Source organism: Acomys russatus, chromosome 22, assembly GCF_903995435.1.
Source record: "Acomys russatus chromosome 22, mAcoRus1.1, whole genome shotgun sequence".
NCBI lineage: Eukaryota > Metazoa > Chordata > Mammalia > Rodentia > Muridae > Acomys > Acomys russatus.
In genome coordinates, this window is record NC_067158.1 from 42,040,819 (window position 1) to 42,058,218 (window position 17,400).

The 17,400-nt window shown below is 41.7% G+C and overlaps 1 long non-coding RNA gene across 2 annotated transcripts in view; it reads right to left on the bottom strand.

Annotated features, from left to right (window-relative positions):
• Window positions 1–220: 220 nt before the first annotated feature.
• The window catches only part of LOC127205910 (uncharacterized), a 145,897-nt gene continuing 128,717 nt past the window's right edge, over window positions 221–17,400 (bottom strand). Inside the window, exons 2-3 of one of the 2 annotated variants that reach the window (XR_007832705.1) lie at window positions 2,956–3,020; window positions 221–1,673 (exon numbers count right to left, since the gene is read on the bottom strand). This is a non-coding gene — a long non-coding RNA (uncharacterized LOC127205910). The remainder of the gene's footprint in view (window positions 1,674–2,955; window positions 3,021–17,400) is intronic. The other variant, XR_007832706.1, reaches the window with a different exon arrangement.

Sequence of the window (17,400 nt, forward strand, 5' to 3'; positions counted from 1 at the left end):
GTGAACGCAAATGCATTTCTGTTCATTTGCTTAATAAGGATTTATCCCACAAAGTTGATAAATCAGGCTGCAGAGCCTGGAGCATCCCATCAAAGCATCAAAACTAGGTGTTCTCTGACGTCCCCATTGCTACACAGCAAGTGTGAAATGCAATCACGCAAAATTAAACATTCCCTACATTTCCTACTCTTCTCTTCCGCTCTCCCTGTACTACAAAATAGGCTATTACACTTTTGAGTTTAAAGGGGACAGAAAGTGAATCAAATGTCTTGTTTCTGGAATCATTACAAGTAATAGGTCTTTTCATTTAGAGCTTTTCAGCTAAGAATCATCAGGCTGTTTACACATAAAACATAATTAACCCACACAGTCTGCTGCATCCCTATCCAATGGGAGCCCTCCTCGATGATAAAGAAGCTGCCCTTGGATTTTTCTCGGCCTGAATGTGGTCCAGGCTTTTAGATAGCACATATGTCTCACTTCCTGGTGTGTAAGAGGCACAGTCTCACAGAGGAAAACCAAACCGGCCCTTCCTCCCCAACAGGTAACAGTAAAGGGCACTGACTCTGGACCCTAAGGACCTCACATTTGAAGTTAACCACAGTACAGGTGAGACGAGCCACGTAACTTGCCTGTGCTTTGGCTTTGGGGCAGAAGGATTTTTGGATCTTAACAGTTCCTGTGGCAGTACATGTAATTCGCCTAAAACTGAGCCATATTTTAGCATCCAGCCTTAACAGTATTAGTAATTGATACCAAGTCACTTACCTATGACACCCGATCCCTTAAAGGCATATCACAACGACCTCCTGGGAGTTTCACCATCTTCCCACAAAGCAATGGGAGTAGATGCTATTGTTCCAAACCTTCTAATGGAGAAGGGGAGTTCAGACAGGCCCACCAGCACTCAGGATTTGAACCCCTGGAAGCCAGGCTAGCATATTTCCACTCTGCCTCTTTCTATCCGAGAAAGCTGACTGACTGGTTCAGACAGGTCCCTGCTTATTTTGTGGTAGAAGTAAGGGGGTCTTGTTTGAAAGGAGACATAAAAGGCATTCTGCTGCCAAGGCTTGTCTTGCATAGAAAAAAGAAAAAGATCCAGATGGGCAGGAGACAGGACAACAAGACACCTCATCATGATTTCTGCTAACTATGAAATGAAAGTTAATTTCATGCTTTGCATCCACAGACAAAAAGGTTCAGAGCTGTTTAAATTCTCTTCAGCCCAATGACAGTTAGTAAACAGGAGGCTTCCCGTTCTAATGCTTGAAATCACCCTTCGGATCTCAATATATTATTTATACACTCAGCTTAAAATAAACAACAACTCTGAAGTAGGTGAGTGGTCTCATTTAGTGTGAACTTTTTTTTTTCACTCTGACAGTTACTTTAAAACATCAGTAAACAACCTTAAATCACTTCTAACGAATTAGTAAGCTACTGCTGTGTCTACAGGAGGCAAGTAGATTGTATTATTAACCAAAACAACTTCCTCCCTGTCAGTCATCTGCACCTCACAGAGGGCTGAGAGCCTTGCAGTCCTGATGCTCAAAGCAATTCTAGGGCACACCTGGTTCCAGATGGCATCTTCTGAGGTAGCTCTCTTCCACCTTTGACTAGCTCTCTTGACTCTGAGGTGCAGAGTGGGGCCTGGAGAAGGTAAATTCTCGGTGCTGCTTGTTAAGAAAGATATAAACAAATGAGAACCTTTCCAAAGGGACAGGCTTTGGGTACCGTGACAATGACTCTCCTTACAGATAAAAATTAACCTGAGGCTACCCCTAATGACCTGACAGGTACCATCATTGATATTTGAAAAGGTTTCATATTTAAGGGGGGAGATAAGTGATAAGTGGGTTTTGTTTTGTTTTGTTTTTGGTTTTGTTTTGTTTTTGTTTTTTGGTTTTTTTTTTTTTGGTCGGGATGGATGTAAAATTAGGATTCAGGAAAGTACCCAGAAGATGGACTTGTTATAAGCTCAGGAAGAATGAATGCTATTGGTAAATTTCCTACTTCTCTGGAGGTGTTCAAGCATTAGTGGGATGGAGCCCTTAGAACTGGCCAATATATATAAATCCTACAGCATTATACCTGAATCCCAGGCTGGGCAATAAAATGGGCTCCAGGAAGTTTCTGAATTCCTTTGGGTTAGGAATTTTTAAAGAGTACCATATACTTTAAAAAAAAAAAAAAAAAAAAAAAAAAGGAGCCATAGGTTAAGTAGTGGTCACTGCCAGGCAGTCCATGGTCAACTACACAATTCTAGAATGCTGGCTGACTTGGGAAAATAAAGATATATCATTACCACAAGGAACTCAAGTGAAATTGCTGCTGGAAGACAATCCTATTTCTGCTCCACTCTGGGACTGTGTGGCTTTGCAACCTTTACCATCCAATGGATGAAGGCAACTTCAAGTCACCTGAACAGTAACCCAGGGTGAAAGGGGAGGTCTGCACCCAGCTCGTCATTCAGTTTTGCCTTCTCTCCTCTAGCCAAGTCTGGAAACACAATACTGACAAAACCATCTAACTGACATTTATCATCAAGACCTCACTCACCCTTATTGAAACCAGCCCCTCCTCCAAGATACAAGCTGATGGCTCAAAACACAAATTCAATGCAATTGAAAGGGAAAAAGAAATAAAAGTACCTTGAATTTACATCAAGAGCTTATAGTAACATTTTTACACACCGTGAAGACATTTATTATTTCAAATTATCTAGTCAACTTTCTATGAATTTACTGTTCTTGTAGAAGATGATTTTTCTATATCCAACATGTAGATGAAACATTTGAGAGGTCAGAGACATTAAATTCCTCAAAGACAGTCAGGTTATCAATATCTGGGTATGAAACAAAATGTTACTGAATTCCTGATACAGCAAGAACAGACATCTGGTATTTGCAGTTTGGAGCAATAGAAAAGAATACGACAAGAACGTGTTATACTTACAAAGTACCCTTCATCCATGGGGCTCCAATTTTACCAATATTAGTTCACTGGTTTTCGCAAAAAACCTGAAAGGCAGATGGTAGGTTTATGTTACCCCCACTTTGCAGATGTGGACTTTGAAATATAACAAGAGGGTGGGGGTGGGGGAAGGGGAAGGCAGAATTTTAACCTTGGTCTTCCACATCACAACATAGCACTATCACCCATCCTTCCCGTGGAGACTTATTCCCATGCAATTCTTGGCACAATGTCTACTTACACACAATTACTCTAGGGAAAACAGTGGTGAGGGAAGGCCCGTGGTCTGATGAACCCAGACCCCGACATCCCTTTAGAGGCATGAGAAGGTAGGAAACACTTCCAGTGCTGTGTTTCAAACATGGAAGGAAAATAAGATAGACAACATCCAACCATCCAACTAAAATTTGGCCTGAAAATAATGTTTCTACTGCTCAATTTGTTGTACTTCTGTTCACATTTCGGCATATGGACTTGTGTTTAAAGTACATTCCAAGGGAGTCAGAATGCTTCACATGTTATCTCACAACAATATTTTTAGAAGGGTATATTTTTAACAAATCTTTCTAAGACATCGCGTCCTTTCCAGCACTCACAGGGCATTGTTCACACATCAAAAAAAAATTTTTTTTTTATTTTGTTGTTACTGCAAGTGAGTTTATCTCCACATGTGGTTTCTTGGAAGACACAAAACTGTGCGTGACACAGGTCTTAACATCAGGAAATTTTTAATCCTGTGGTTTGATGATGTGAATACAGATGCAACTACTATGATCAAAACCTTCCAGAATGTTCTGTCAGTTTCTGGACGCTCCTGGTGAGTCATGGACATTTGTCTCAGAAAGATAGTACCTTCAGGAGGAATTCTTGAAAAAGATGAGGTTGTGTTTTACATATGGGCCATGCTATCAGAAATAATAAAACATAGTTCTCTTGGAAAATGTGTATCTAGAGTCTCCCATGCCCGTGATGTCAGGGTCACAGTCTAACATGCCCTTCTCTGTACTCACTCTGCAACCTGACTTCTTTTCTCCTTACATATCGAAGTACTTTCCCACGTCTAGACTCTCTTTCCCTCCACTATGAGTTACCCCATCTCTTTCATAGGACCACTGTCCAAAGACCCGTTCACTGAGCCCTCCTCCAACCACTTCTAAAAGAGTTGCAACCCATCCCATCACATACCCTTTGCCTCCCTGTCTTCTCTTCCTTTCTAAAACTTAACACACCCCTGTTATATATGGCTCATCTCTTCGTTTTTCTATGTCCCCTTACTACAACAGAAGCCAAGCAAGGTTTATTTGGTTTCTGTTAAATTTAGGACCAAAAGAAACCATATGCAGAACCAACAGAACATGAACACTCTTGGGTCTCCTTTCTATCCACCACTTTGCTCTCTTACTAGGGTATCATTGAAATTAGTAATGAATGAATGTCAATACTGGAAAATAAATATGTTTTGCACCACCCAAAAGAAAAAAACAGAAACTTCACTAATATTCAGTGAAATGGTTGCCCAAAAAAGTGTAATAAATATCCATTTTATCATTTCTTTTCTATTTTATTGATCACTGGAACAAAAGTTGGGCCATCTTCTCTTTATTAGCCTCTTCGCACCCACACCCTCACCTCTTCCTCTTCATGATCCTCTCTTTGTTTCCCAATATGTGAAGTATGTAAGATGCTGATGCAAATTTCCAAGGCCCCTCCTATTTCATAAGTTAAGGAGACCAATGAGAGGATGGGAGACCAAATCATATCCAAATCTCTTTGCATCTCCTGACTTAATAGCACTAAGCACAAATTTACCTCAAAGGTCCCAAGGTCACCACTCCATACCAAGTGAAGTAGGGACCCTCAGGACACAACTTGATTATCTAGGCAGATCTAAATGCATTCAAGCTTTGAAGGAACACCACCGATATCTCTGGAAAGCTGTGCTCCATTCCCCCCCACACACACACACTACTAACATAGAACAGACATTTGAAGAATGATGCTACCCCTGCCACTTACAGCATTTCAGTCACAGACACTTCACTTGTGTCTCTAAGCAGATTTCCTGTTTGCATCCACATTAATAAAACTCGCACCTTTGCCAGTCAGAATTTTTCCCCCAAGCATCTGAACATCCAAAGAGATTTAGAAGCAATTAACGTTCACGAGTAACAGAGCAATCAACATGGGAATTACTAATGGGACTGGACAGAATCCAAAAGCTGATATTAGGATAATAGCACATCTCTGACATAGGTTACAGTGCTAATTCTGCAGGGTGCAGTCTTGGTTTGATTTCAGTGGCTTTGTGGGCTGCTGTCACAGTCATAGAAGCCTGCTCTATATAAGATTCCCCACCCCCTACAACATAGCTTTTTTTTTTAACTTCCAGTGAAAAGAAGGCTTTTTTTTTTTTTTTTTTTTTTTTTTTTTTTGCATTATTGTAACACAACCTCTAGCATTAATGGCATACATTGAATTCAAGTTTATTTTTAAATTGCCTACCTGACAAAAATGCAAAAATGTCATTTCCCCCCCACCCACACTTTGGGTCTCTAGACTAGCTTCACCTGCTAGCTTTTGTAGCTAGAGGCTACAAAAATAATAGCTATGGATTTCCACCTTGCTTTTCCCAGGTAACTTTTCCTGCTTAACTTGTGTGTGTTCATCTCTGGAACACAGGAAGACAGGACATTTCCATTCTTGAGAGATACGGTCCTGTCTCCTTGTTAGGTCTCCTGCTTTGTTTTCATAAGAATTGACCCAGTGCTCAGTCCTAACTGGACTCCTATCATCCCACCCGACACATCCAAGGCCAAGGGAACGTTAAGGAAGAGATCGCGGAAAGCTTGTGAGAGACCGAGTTTAAGGACGATCCCTGTAAATCAGTGTCTTCTGCACATGACAAAGTCATTGTCCTTGGGAGCTCAGAGCATCTGTTGTTGCTGGCATAAGACTTTTAGAAGATCAAGCTAGACAATGTCCTAGCACAGACTAGGGAGGGGCCTCACAAGGTCTGCTCCTCACTGAGAAGCTACTCCGAGCTCATGGCTGTCAGGGAAGAGAGAGGCATTTTTCTTCAGGAATATGGCCACTAGTGGATTTATGTTGTAGTTGCTGTGGTAAAGCACTGACAAGTAGCAACTCGGGAACGGAAGGAATTATTTGTGCCTTGTACTTCCAGGTCACAGTCTATCATTAAGGGAAGTCAGAACCGGAAGTCAAGTAGAAACCACAGAGAAACAGTGCTTGCTGGTCCACACATAGACCCATGCTTAGCTAGTTTTCTAGCATAGCAGGAGCAACCTGCTGAGGAAATGGTGCCACCCACAAAGGACAGGGCCATACTATGTCAAAAAATTTCTCCCATACACATGGTCAAGGCTAATCTGATCTGGGCAATCCCATAATCAAGATTCCTTCTCTGGTGACTCCAGATGATGTTGACTGACAGGTAAACCTACTTAGACAGTTGTCCATGCTCCAGTAAATGCCCCACACCTGAGTGCAGGGGACACCACTAATGGAAAAATTGGATTTTTTTTAAAAAAGGCATGAAGTTGGAAGGGGGAAATGTTGGGAGGTGGAGTATCCAGAAGAAAAAGAGGAGTAAGGATACATGTAACCAAAATAGACTATATGTGTCTATAAAATGCTCCATGGATAAATGAAAACTATTTTTAAAAGCAGATTAGGAACTCAAGAGATGGCTCAGCAGTCAGGGGTACTTGCTGTTCTTTCAGAGGACTCTGGTTTGGTTCTCAGCATCTACATAGTGGCCCACAATCTTCTATTACTGCAGTTCTAAGAGATCAAGTGCCTTTTTCTGACCTCTGTGGGTACTGCACATGCATGGTACTTCTGGACATGTAGGTAAAACACTTATACACATAAAATTAAGCAAAAATTTTTAAAGCACATTGTACTCAAAAATGGAGATTAAATACTTTGAGAGTTTGGAAAAGAGGTGGGAGGCAGGGGGAATCACTCCAGAAATCAGTAGTCTATTCCCGGCTTCCAAACCTTTCCCCCTGCTGGGAAGGTCCCCACATGGCTAAGAATGTCCTAGCAATGACTCTTCCCCCTGCTTGAGCCTGCATCGAGTTGATAAAACCCACCACAGGCACCAATGCCATGCATTCTCCCTTTGTCTCTCATTGGACCAGCTTCTTTCATCTTAGTCCTGGCATCTCTCTCTCTCACTCAGCCTGATGGACAAGTGGTCCAGCCTTTAGGGTCGCTGCCTCTCCGGACCCACTCTCACCTCAGAGCTATGGGCAACCTCCTTCTACACAGACTGACTATCCCACTTGGACAGAGAATGTATTACATTCTTGAGTTTCACTTTGTATGTACATGCGATCTGTTGTGATTTGTTTTATTATTTATTCTGAGTGGTCTAACAAATAAACTGTGTTCCTAAAAATGATTTTCATTAATTCAGTTACCTTAACATTAGACATCAGCAAATACCCCTTCCGTTCTTTTTTCCCTAGTTTGTTTCTCTCTCGTTCGTGCTTTCTTCCATTCCTTTCTCGTTCTAGCTTGAAATTTCTGGCTATTAACAGATATCCTTCTTTATAATCCAGCCTTCGTTTTTAAACCTCTATCTTCCTATCATCTATGCACACCCAATATAAAGTGTACCTGTGTGTGTGTGTTTGTGTGTGTGTGTGTGTTCCTGTGTGCATGCATATGTGGGCCAGAGAACAACCTCAGATGTCCTTCCTCAGTAGCTGTACACATTTTCTGAAACAGTATCTTTCAGTGCCCTGGGACTCACTAGGAGGCTGAGATGGCTAGCCAATGACCTCCCAGGACTCATCTTTCACCAGCTCACCAGCTTGGGGATTATAAGTGCGCATCACTGTGCCTGGTTTTTTTTTTTTTTTTAACCTAGGTTCTGGGTATCAAACTCGGGTCTCCATAATTGCCAAGCAAGCACTTTACTGACTGAGCTCTCGCCTCAACCCCCTTCATATCGAACCCTTCAAAGTGTCCATTCATCCTCTGAACAGAACTGGCTCCTGATGTACAACCTGCCACCACCAGGCTGTGTGTGTTCAAAGCCTATTTTAACAATTTTAACCCACAGGATCCAGACCATCCACAGACTCATTCTTTGGGATCCTCTGTTTTATCTCTGGAGAGAGTGCTTTAATATTCCCTGCAGGTGCCCTAGCTGCTATGAAGCTCAGCATCTCAGCGCCTCCCACCTCCCACAAGTCAGACACTACCTCCCCTCCCCAGGAAGCAGCAGTTGAGATTAAAGTGCTTCTGGGCAGTACTAATCCAATCAGGGCTGGCTCTTTCTGTCTCCAGTTGTGGTGGGGAGGGGGGGTGGTGTATCTTGGCAGAATGCCTTTCAACTCAGCTCGGCATTCCTCCTGGGGTCGCAGTGCTGGGCTCTTTTTGGATGGCTCTGCAGCAGTGAAGGTGGTTGTCACCTGCCTCACTAAATCCTTCTTCTGCCAAAGAGTCATGATGTGGGCAAATGTGGAGAGAGAAACAGAGAGGGAGGAGGGAGAGAAGTAAGGGATGTGAACTCCAAGGAGTGGGCAGGCAGGGCAAAAAAAAAAATGTAGTAACAGATATTTTGCAAAATTTCAAAGATGAAAGAAAATCCATTTTCAACCCTTTACTCTTGCCTAAGCACCACACAATAGCCTACCCAGTTTACCAGACCTGGGGGATCCAGACAAGCAAAGACTCCCTGAAGAATGGGGTATGGAGGACTGCAGGGAACATTAATGATACTGAAATCTTTCTGTTCCAAGTTAAGGAGCCTAGCAGGGTGTAGCTTGGGAAGATGGGCACAGGAGCTGACACTGGGAGGGAGGGGACTTTGGAATTTTGCAGAAAAGATCTGTGCTGTGACTGTCACGAGGTGAAGCAGAAAGTAGAGTAGTGACCTTCTATACTGTCCCTGTGGCTTCACTTCTGCATGTATATGACCCCAGAGCTGTCTCTGTGATGCATCCAGCCCCATGCACTCACACTTCAGGGTTTGCTACATGGAATAGCTAGGAATGTAGACTTTCTTTATTTACAGCCCTGAGTAGATTTTAACTACTCCTGAGAGAGAAGTAGACGAGTAAAGAAAGTAATCTGAGGAGCTTTCAGGAAGCCGAAGCCAGAGTAAAAACTTGCATTAGACAATTTATTCCTTCACCAAATATTTACAGAGCATCTACTGTAGATCCACAGTGGTTGACAAATGACCTAAAGACCTTTCCCCACACAGAGCTCATATTCAGATGTGAGGAGACATTCTGGTAGCAAGCAAGCAGGTAAATACATGTGCAAGATTGATAAAACTCTGGAAAAGAGCAGAGGAGGTGAAGAATTGCAGGGACATTTGCATATTCATATAGATTTTATTTCCATCTCATGTCAAGAAATATTTGTCACTGGGCTCCAGCTATGTTTCACATTATGGAATGGAGTCAGCATAGAGCTAGAATATGGATGGGTAGATAGATAGATAGATAGATAGATAGATAGATAGATAGATAGATAGATTATAAATGTAACAAATAATGATGATGGTATTGATGATGATGATAGATAGTTGATAGATAGATAAATAGATAATAGATGATGCATAAACAAATAGCCAATACATATATACATACATACATACATACATACATACATACATACATACATACCAGCCCTCTACATTAATGGATAATACATGTATAAATTGAACAGTACATCACAGACCAGAAAAATAAAACTTTCATCTGTACTAAATATGCACAGAACTGTTTCCCTTGTCATAATTCTCTCAGTGATATAACCTAAAGACTATTTACACAGCATTTGCATTCTATTAGTAATCTAAAGATGATATAAAGCATATGGTAGGATGTTGCTATTTGGAAATACCATGCTATGTTATGTAAATGTCTTAAGCTCCCTTAGAGTATGGAATTGACATGGGGCTCTGCACCATGGTCCTGCCCTCCACTGCCCTACACACTGAGTGATCTACACAAGTTATACACATCACCTCTGAGTTTTAGGACTGTCGTCTGCAAAATGACACTGATGAGTTGCGGTGCAAGTCACATGCAGGGATTCAAGGAGAGACAAGAGCAGCTGTTGCTGAGGAAGTGACAGCCCCAGTGCTCCCTCATCTCTCAGCCAGGAACAGAAAAGACAGAAGGACACAAAGGTCCCTTACAAAGAGAGGAGAGCACTGCTGCCTTTTTTATATTTTTTTTTTCTTGTCTTCATAGCCACGTAAACCTTAGGAGTCTTGGATTAGGTTAACTTAGAACCTAACAGTGTCAAGCCACACCTGATAGCTCACATATATGATCCCACTACTTAAGACGTTCAGGCAGCACAACTGCCTACAGTTGGAGTCCAGCCTGGGTTCTATAGTAAGACCGTGTCTCAGACTAGCCCTCTCCACCACTGCCAACAAAGAAATATACTTCATTATTACCTTAAAATATAGTCCATAGTTGTATACATTCTAGAAACAATAAGGACGTGAACTAATGTTCCCTTTCAACATCACGTACCCACAGGAAATGTCAACAACAGCATTAAGAATGACTCCCCAGTGTATTTCAGCAAGAACCCTTTGACATGGAAAAATCACATTTGGTGGCTACCCTATGGAATAGACCTGGAGAAACATTGTATTTACTTTTTAAAAAAAACTGAAACAAAAACTAAGGAATGTGCACCCATTTGGCCCTGGTTTGCTCTGGCAGCTTTCTTTTAAAACCCACACTTGTATAGATTTTCTCCAAACCAGGAAAGCATCACAGCAGTGATTCCTATCTGCAGGGCCATGGCAACTTTTCTTCCTTTTCTTATTAAAAAAAAAAAAAAAAAAAAAAAAAAAAAAAGCCATTATTCTAGGACCATGGTGTAATCAAGGGTGGGGGGAGGGGAATGCCAACATCTAAACATTTCTCATTCCCCTGGACAGGCAATTCCCCCACCTTCCACAGCAAATGACCTCTTAAAATAGTTCTGTTAATTGTTCCCTTGAAAGCCAAATCACCTCCTAGATACACCCAGGAAGCATTATCTCAGTGGCTGGCAGTGAGCGTGCAATACTTTCAGGAGCACACTCTCGAGGGGTGGGCGATATCATGAAGAGGTGTTAAGCCACAGATGATGAGTCCAAACATTTTCAGCTTCAACACAAAAATTTGTACGTATGTATTTCACGGTTACTTTTCTAATATTAGAAAGTAAGTGTGAAGTAGAAGGGAGAACATGGGCTGAGCGCACTCCTCCTGGGCGTAGAAGACAGCGTAGGGCAAGCTTCTGCTTACACTCTCTGAGGCAGAAGAAAATGGGGAGAGAGATGGAGGGTGAGAGAAGCAGCAGAAAGGGTGAGAGGAGATGAAGGAAGGGAGGGACAAAGAGAGGAAGGAAAGTAAAGGACATGAGAGTGTGAAATAAAAAAAAAAAACGCAGAAGCAAGCCAGGCAGAGTGATCAAAGGAGGGGTTGAGTGAGAGTTGTGGAACACCCAAGGGCTCCAGCTAGAATGGGGGTTCAGACTGCTAAGCCAAGTGAATCAAGAATAGAACATACTGGCGAAGAGGAGTTAATTTTGAACTGAATGTCCTAAGTAATAAAAAGCCTAACTAGCAGGGACGTTGCCACGTTTCACCTGACCATCAGTTTATAGCCTGCCTGGGAACCGAGGCTGCCCAATTAGCTGCAGCCTCCCACCTGGAATCAGATGGTTCTAGTGAGCCTGACCCCTTTGTATGATTCCGTAGAGCTGGTTTGCTATACCAATAAGAAGTGGTCCTTGGAATCACTTAGCAATGTGCCTGACAGGTGGAGGCAGCTGCCTATGTCCCGGAGTTGTGGAACCCCTGGGTTAGAATCAAGCATTCATTCAGTAAGTCAGTCCTTCACCAGTGTCCCCAAGGTGTCTAGAACTACAGCATGACTTGTGAATACCATGGCAAACAGCCCCATATTTCTCTATCCAGGAGCTCATCATCTCCCGAGGAGGCTAAACAAGGATTTTTCCTGGCGATAATTAAGAAGAAGAAGGACATGACTAAGATGGTAAAGTGCTCACCTTACAAGCATGAAGGCCTGGTTTCAATCCTGAACTCAACACGGAAAGAAAAAAATTAAAAAGCCACGTGTGGTGGCGCATGTTTGTAACAAGTGCTGGGGAGACAGAGGCAGGCAGAGCCCTCAGTCGTGCTTGATAGCCTTTGTGAATTGCATATTAGTAAGAGATCTAAGTCAAAAGGGGGGGTAGGGGAGAGGGGGCAGGAGGAGATTGGCTGGAATCTTACTGTGACTCTAAATTTTGTTCTCTGATCTCCACGCCCTCACAAGTGTGCATACACAAAAAGAAAAATGAAAGAAGGCAGGAGGGGAAGGAGAGGAGATAAAGGGAGGGAGGGGAAGAAGGAAAGGAGGGAGGGAGGGAAGGGAAAAGGTTGATAAAAAAGGAAGGAAGGAAAGAAGAGAGAGAAAGGAGAAGGAGGGAAGAAAGAGAGGGAGGAGAGGAAGGGATGGGAGAGAGACTGGCTTTATGGCTTATGGTAGAGGAAATAAGCTCAGGGAAGAAACGTCTGAAGCAGGAACTTTTAAGTCAAGACATGAATACCAAGAAGGACCCTACCTTGCAAAGATCCAGAGGAAGAGCAGCCTAGGAGGGAAAAGTAAGATCCTCAGACTCAGCACTGGCCACATCTCCTCCATCCCCCTCCCCTTCCAGCTAAGCGGGCTCTCTCGCTCACTCTCTCTCTCTCAGCAACCCAAAAATCCAAAAGCACACAGACACATTTAATTTTAAAATCTCAAATTGCATACTATGCCGCTAGGAAAATGTATCCCGAAACTTAGATTATTTTTAGAATAGTCCACTTGAGTTTCCTCAAGTACTTTTTTTCCTCCTATTCAACCAGAAGACCCAAATAGTCCAGGTACATCAGCCTCCTCTGAATATCGAAACTGCATTCATCAGCCACTTTCCAAAAATTGGATCTTACTTCAAAGCTCAATGACTTGATTACTCCCAGAGCAGAATACATTACACTGATTACGGGATTATTCACGTGCTGTTTCTGAGAGGTTAGGCAACATTGCTCGACATTCCATCCACCAACAAACAGAAGATGAAACATGGGAAATTCAGTGCTGATATGTGAACCACCTTCACGTTGTGGTTGGGGTGCCCAGGATTGCTCCTCTTTATACATTTTTGTTAAACTGATGTTGGAAGGAGAGATGGGGTGGCAATTCGGAAACCCAGAAGGCACAGGGAACAAAAAAGTCCCAGCAAGAAGCCACATCTGGGATGGCTTCCATGAGGTGACACATACTGGATCCTCAGTGTGATACATATTAGGTCCTCAGTAAATAGAGAATGTCAAAATTGATATTGTCAATATCAACAACTGGCTGATAACATATTCACTGATTTATATTTTGGTCCTCATGAGCCTATTGCTGTATTTTTGGCTTTCTGGCAATTGCTGTAGCTTTATCAGGTGATACCGGGAGGTGAAAAAAAAATGGGGGCCTTGGGTGGGAAGAGAGTAGGAAACTTCCACGGGCTGATTCCCCACCAGCAAGTGATGAGCACTTTGTGCTCAAGACAATCAAATTCTTATTATTTTACATTTTAATATTAAGAAGAACAAGTATTAAAAGCCAAAATGAACTCAAGGTTTCATGAGTTCAAATAAGCCATTACTCAGAAGGAGAAGCATAGTGCTCCTTTACTCTGTGTAGCTAGCTAATCGGCATGTCACTTTTATTTATTTTTTTTTTCTGCTGGCATCTACTTACTGTCATGTCATTTCCACAAGGGTGCCATCTGTATTTATAAAAGAATTATCTTTGTGGTGATCTAGCAATCTACAAACAATGGTGCTATTTAACTTTTCTTAGGGGATCAATTGTAGAATTAGGCTAAAGGATTTATGAGTCTCTTTTTCATGACGATCCTTGAGAGGATTTGTTCATGTCTCTGTGATGGTGGGAGCACTTGAAACAAATAATCAAATACATGTGAGTGTAAATAATTTTGATTTATTAAAAAAAGAAATTTTGACATGTTCCTTGGCATGTACATTTTGGATGTTGGTATGTACATTTTTTAAGATTTTATTTTTAAGTGTGCGTGTGTGTGTGTGTGTGTGTGTGTGTGTGTGTGCGCGCACACGCGCGCGCGCACACCCTTGGAGACCAGAAGACAGCATTAGATCCCCTGGATTTGAACTACAATTGACTGTGAGTTACCTAAGATGGATGCTGAGAACCAAACTCAGGTCCTCTGCAAGAGCATAACCACTCTTAACCCCTGAAGCATCTCTCTAGTCCTAACATGTGCATTTCTTAAGCCAACATAATGAGTGTTTATAAAAGTCTAATAAGACAATCCTAATCAAAATATTTTCTTTGTTGAAAGGCTGAAAGGATGTGTTATTGTCCCGTGTTCTCTGGTTTAGCACCATTTGGTTAGACAGAACAACTTTGCCATTATCCGAGGCCATTGCTGAGTCCAATCAGTACCTGCCCAACAAGGTTAGTTACAACATATGAACACTCAAACCTTGCTTTGTTTGATTCTTAATGTTAACCTTAGAGACAAAAGCTGTGTTCCAGTGATGGTTGGTCAGCAAGCGCTCACCTCTGAAGAAACCAGACACTCAGACTAGATAACCTTCAGGTGGCCATAGACTTCATAGACAGGTAATACCAGGTGACTGTAAAGGTGCGCTTGTTGAAAGGATTTCAATGGCTACCAAGTAGGACCCAAGGAGAATAATCTTCTATGACACAGGAGTGTATTACTTAAGGTTTAGGTCAATACAGAGAGATAAAATACAATTTGAAAATATCGAAGACAAAAGTCTCTTCACTGAGATGCAGTTCCTCCAGTAGCGATCAATTGTTTTGTAAATTTAAAGCAGTGTTTATAAAGGTTATGATTAAAGTAAGTATGTGCCATGCTGATAAAATTAAAAAGCAAAGCAGAAACTATAACACATATTTGTAGAACTCCTGCTATGGGCCACATTCTAGAGTACAAGCATAAACAAAATGCACAGAAGGCCTACCCTCATAAAGCTAGTATTTTCTAAAGTATGTGCAGATGAACCATCAGGTATAAACTCACTAAATCATTTTAAAGATAAAATTAATATGCATAACTAAATTATATGTGCTATAAAACACAACTACTATGTTTTGCTCTGTGTATAATAGTTATCATTGCTTTCAAAATCTAATACATTTTTTAAAATCATGATTATTTACAAAAACCAGAAAATAACTTTTTTTCCAGGATTGAAATTTTACATTTTTTTTTCAGCATGGAAATGTTGACATTTGGATGTTTTGGTAACCAAATTTTGAAGTATGTTAGTAAAATGGAAGCTGTTTAGGAAGCTGTATCAGAGAACAATGTGTAAATATAAGGTGGGAAAAACAGATATTCATGGGGAAAGATGAGGAATTAAGGTCATTCATCCCAAGAAGTGACTTTGTTATCCTCATCAGGGAATGAAGAAAGATGGTGAATGCTGGGATCAGACAAGGCTGATCATGGCCTGGCTCCACCGCTGTGGGATGAGTCACTTTCACATCGTGATTTCCTTATGCAGGAAAGAGAAAGACAGCAGGGAATAACAGGGTTACAAATGTATGTTTCTTTAGCTTATTTTATTATTTTATATGCATGGTTGTTTTGCTCATGTACATGTCTGTGCGCCAAATATATACTTGGTTCCCATAGAGCCCCAAAGAGAAGCTGGATCTCCTAGAACTGGGAATGAGAGACAGTTGTTAACAATTATGTGGGTCTTGGGATTCGAACCCTAGTCTTCTAAGAGAGTAGCAATCTCTATTAAACATTAATCTACCTCTACAGCCTTGAACAGAAATTTCTTAGCAAGAACTCAGGCCTCATTGGAACTAGAGCTGCTGTAGAGTCTCCAGTGGAAACAATCTGGAAAGAATGTTATACTAGAATTCAGAAGGCTTCCGTGCAGGTTCCAAAGTCCCCTCATGAATGAACTTGCAGAGGACTTGGATAAAAAAACCTCCCTCAAACCTCTAAAGGTGAATTTTCTTTGCTTTAAAATAGACCTAATAGAACTTATTTGTGAGAAAATCGATATGGTATCAATTTCATGTGTCAACATGACTGGGCTAGACATTACTCCAGGTATGTTTGTGAGGGTGTTTCTCCATGGGTCACCATCTGATCTCAATCAGCAGGCTATAGTGAACCAGGCAATCCTTCCCAAAGCCAAAGAAGTCTTTACTCAAGCCACTGAAGGCGTGAAGAGAGCAAAAGTGGGAGAGAATTCTCTCTCTGCCTGGAGATCTCTTAGCTGGGCCTGGCTCTTCTGCCTTTAGACTGATACCAGAATCTACACGGCCAGCCTGCTGGCTCTCATGTCTTTGCTTTGTCGTCAGTGGAGCCTTGTAGGGACTCTTGAGTCTCAGACTACAGGCAGCAGATTTCAGCAACTTCTAAGACTTTGCAAGCTACATACAAAAATCAATCACTAAATCACTGTGTGTGTGTGTGTCTGTGTGTGTGTGTGTGTGTGTGTGTGTGTGTGTGTAAAACCTCTTTTGTCTTTGTCTCTCTGGAGAATTCTAACTACCACTATAAAGTCAGAAAAGAAAAGAATAATTATACTGTCCCATTAAATACACTACTAATTTTATATAGGCTGTGTTTTACGTGTCTACTATAGGCCCATGAGTTAAAGGCTTGACAGCAAGCCTGCGAAGCTATTGCCAGGTGGTGGTACCTGTAGGAAGTAGGGCCTGAGAGAAGAAAGTTAGGTCATCAGGGGGATGCCCTTGAAGGAAACATTAGGACCCCAGTCACTTCCCCTCTATCTGATTCCTGCTGCATGAAATGTGTAGATTCCCCTACCAAGATGGTTTGTCTCCACAGGCCCTGAAGCAACAGAGCCAACCAGCATGGGTTGAAACCCACAAAACTGTGAGACAACATCATCACCTCGCCTTATTAATTATCTCAAGCTCTCGGTATAGTGGTGGAAATCAAATAGCATGGTAGGATTACACACTCACAGCCCTCTGTACAATAGATTTCATTAACTCCCTCGGATAAGATTTGCAATAACATTGTGGATTTGAGTTCGGGGCATTAGATAGATTAAACTCGCCTGAATTCTCTGGGCTTGACTTATCTAGCCAGGAAAGTGAAAGAGCTTGCTTTTGATGAGCTGATACACAAAAGGGCCCAAGACAGAGTCTAAACACCAGAGAGAGTCCTGATGGGAACTTCCATCCCTTTCAGGTTATGCCTGACTCAGTATTTTCCACTTTTTGACTATGCATATTCCCATGTTTAAAATGAAAAGCATTATAAATAACCTTTGAATTATCTTTAAACGATTCTTTATGGTTTAGAGGGAAAAATCTATAGATA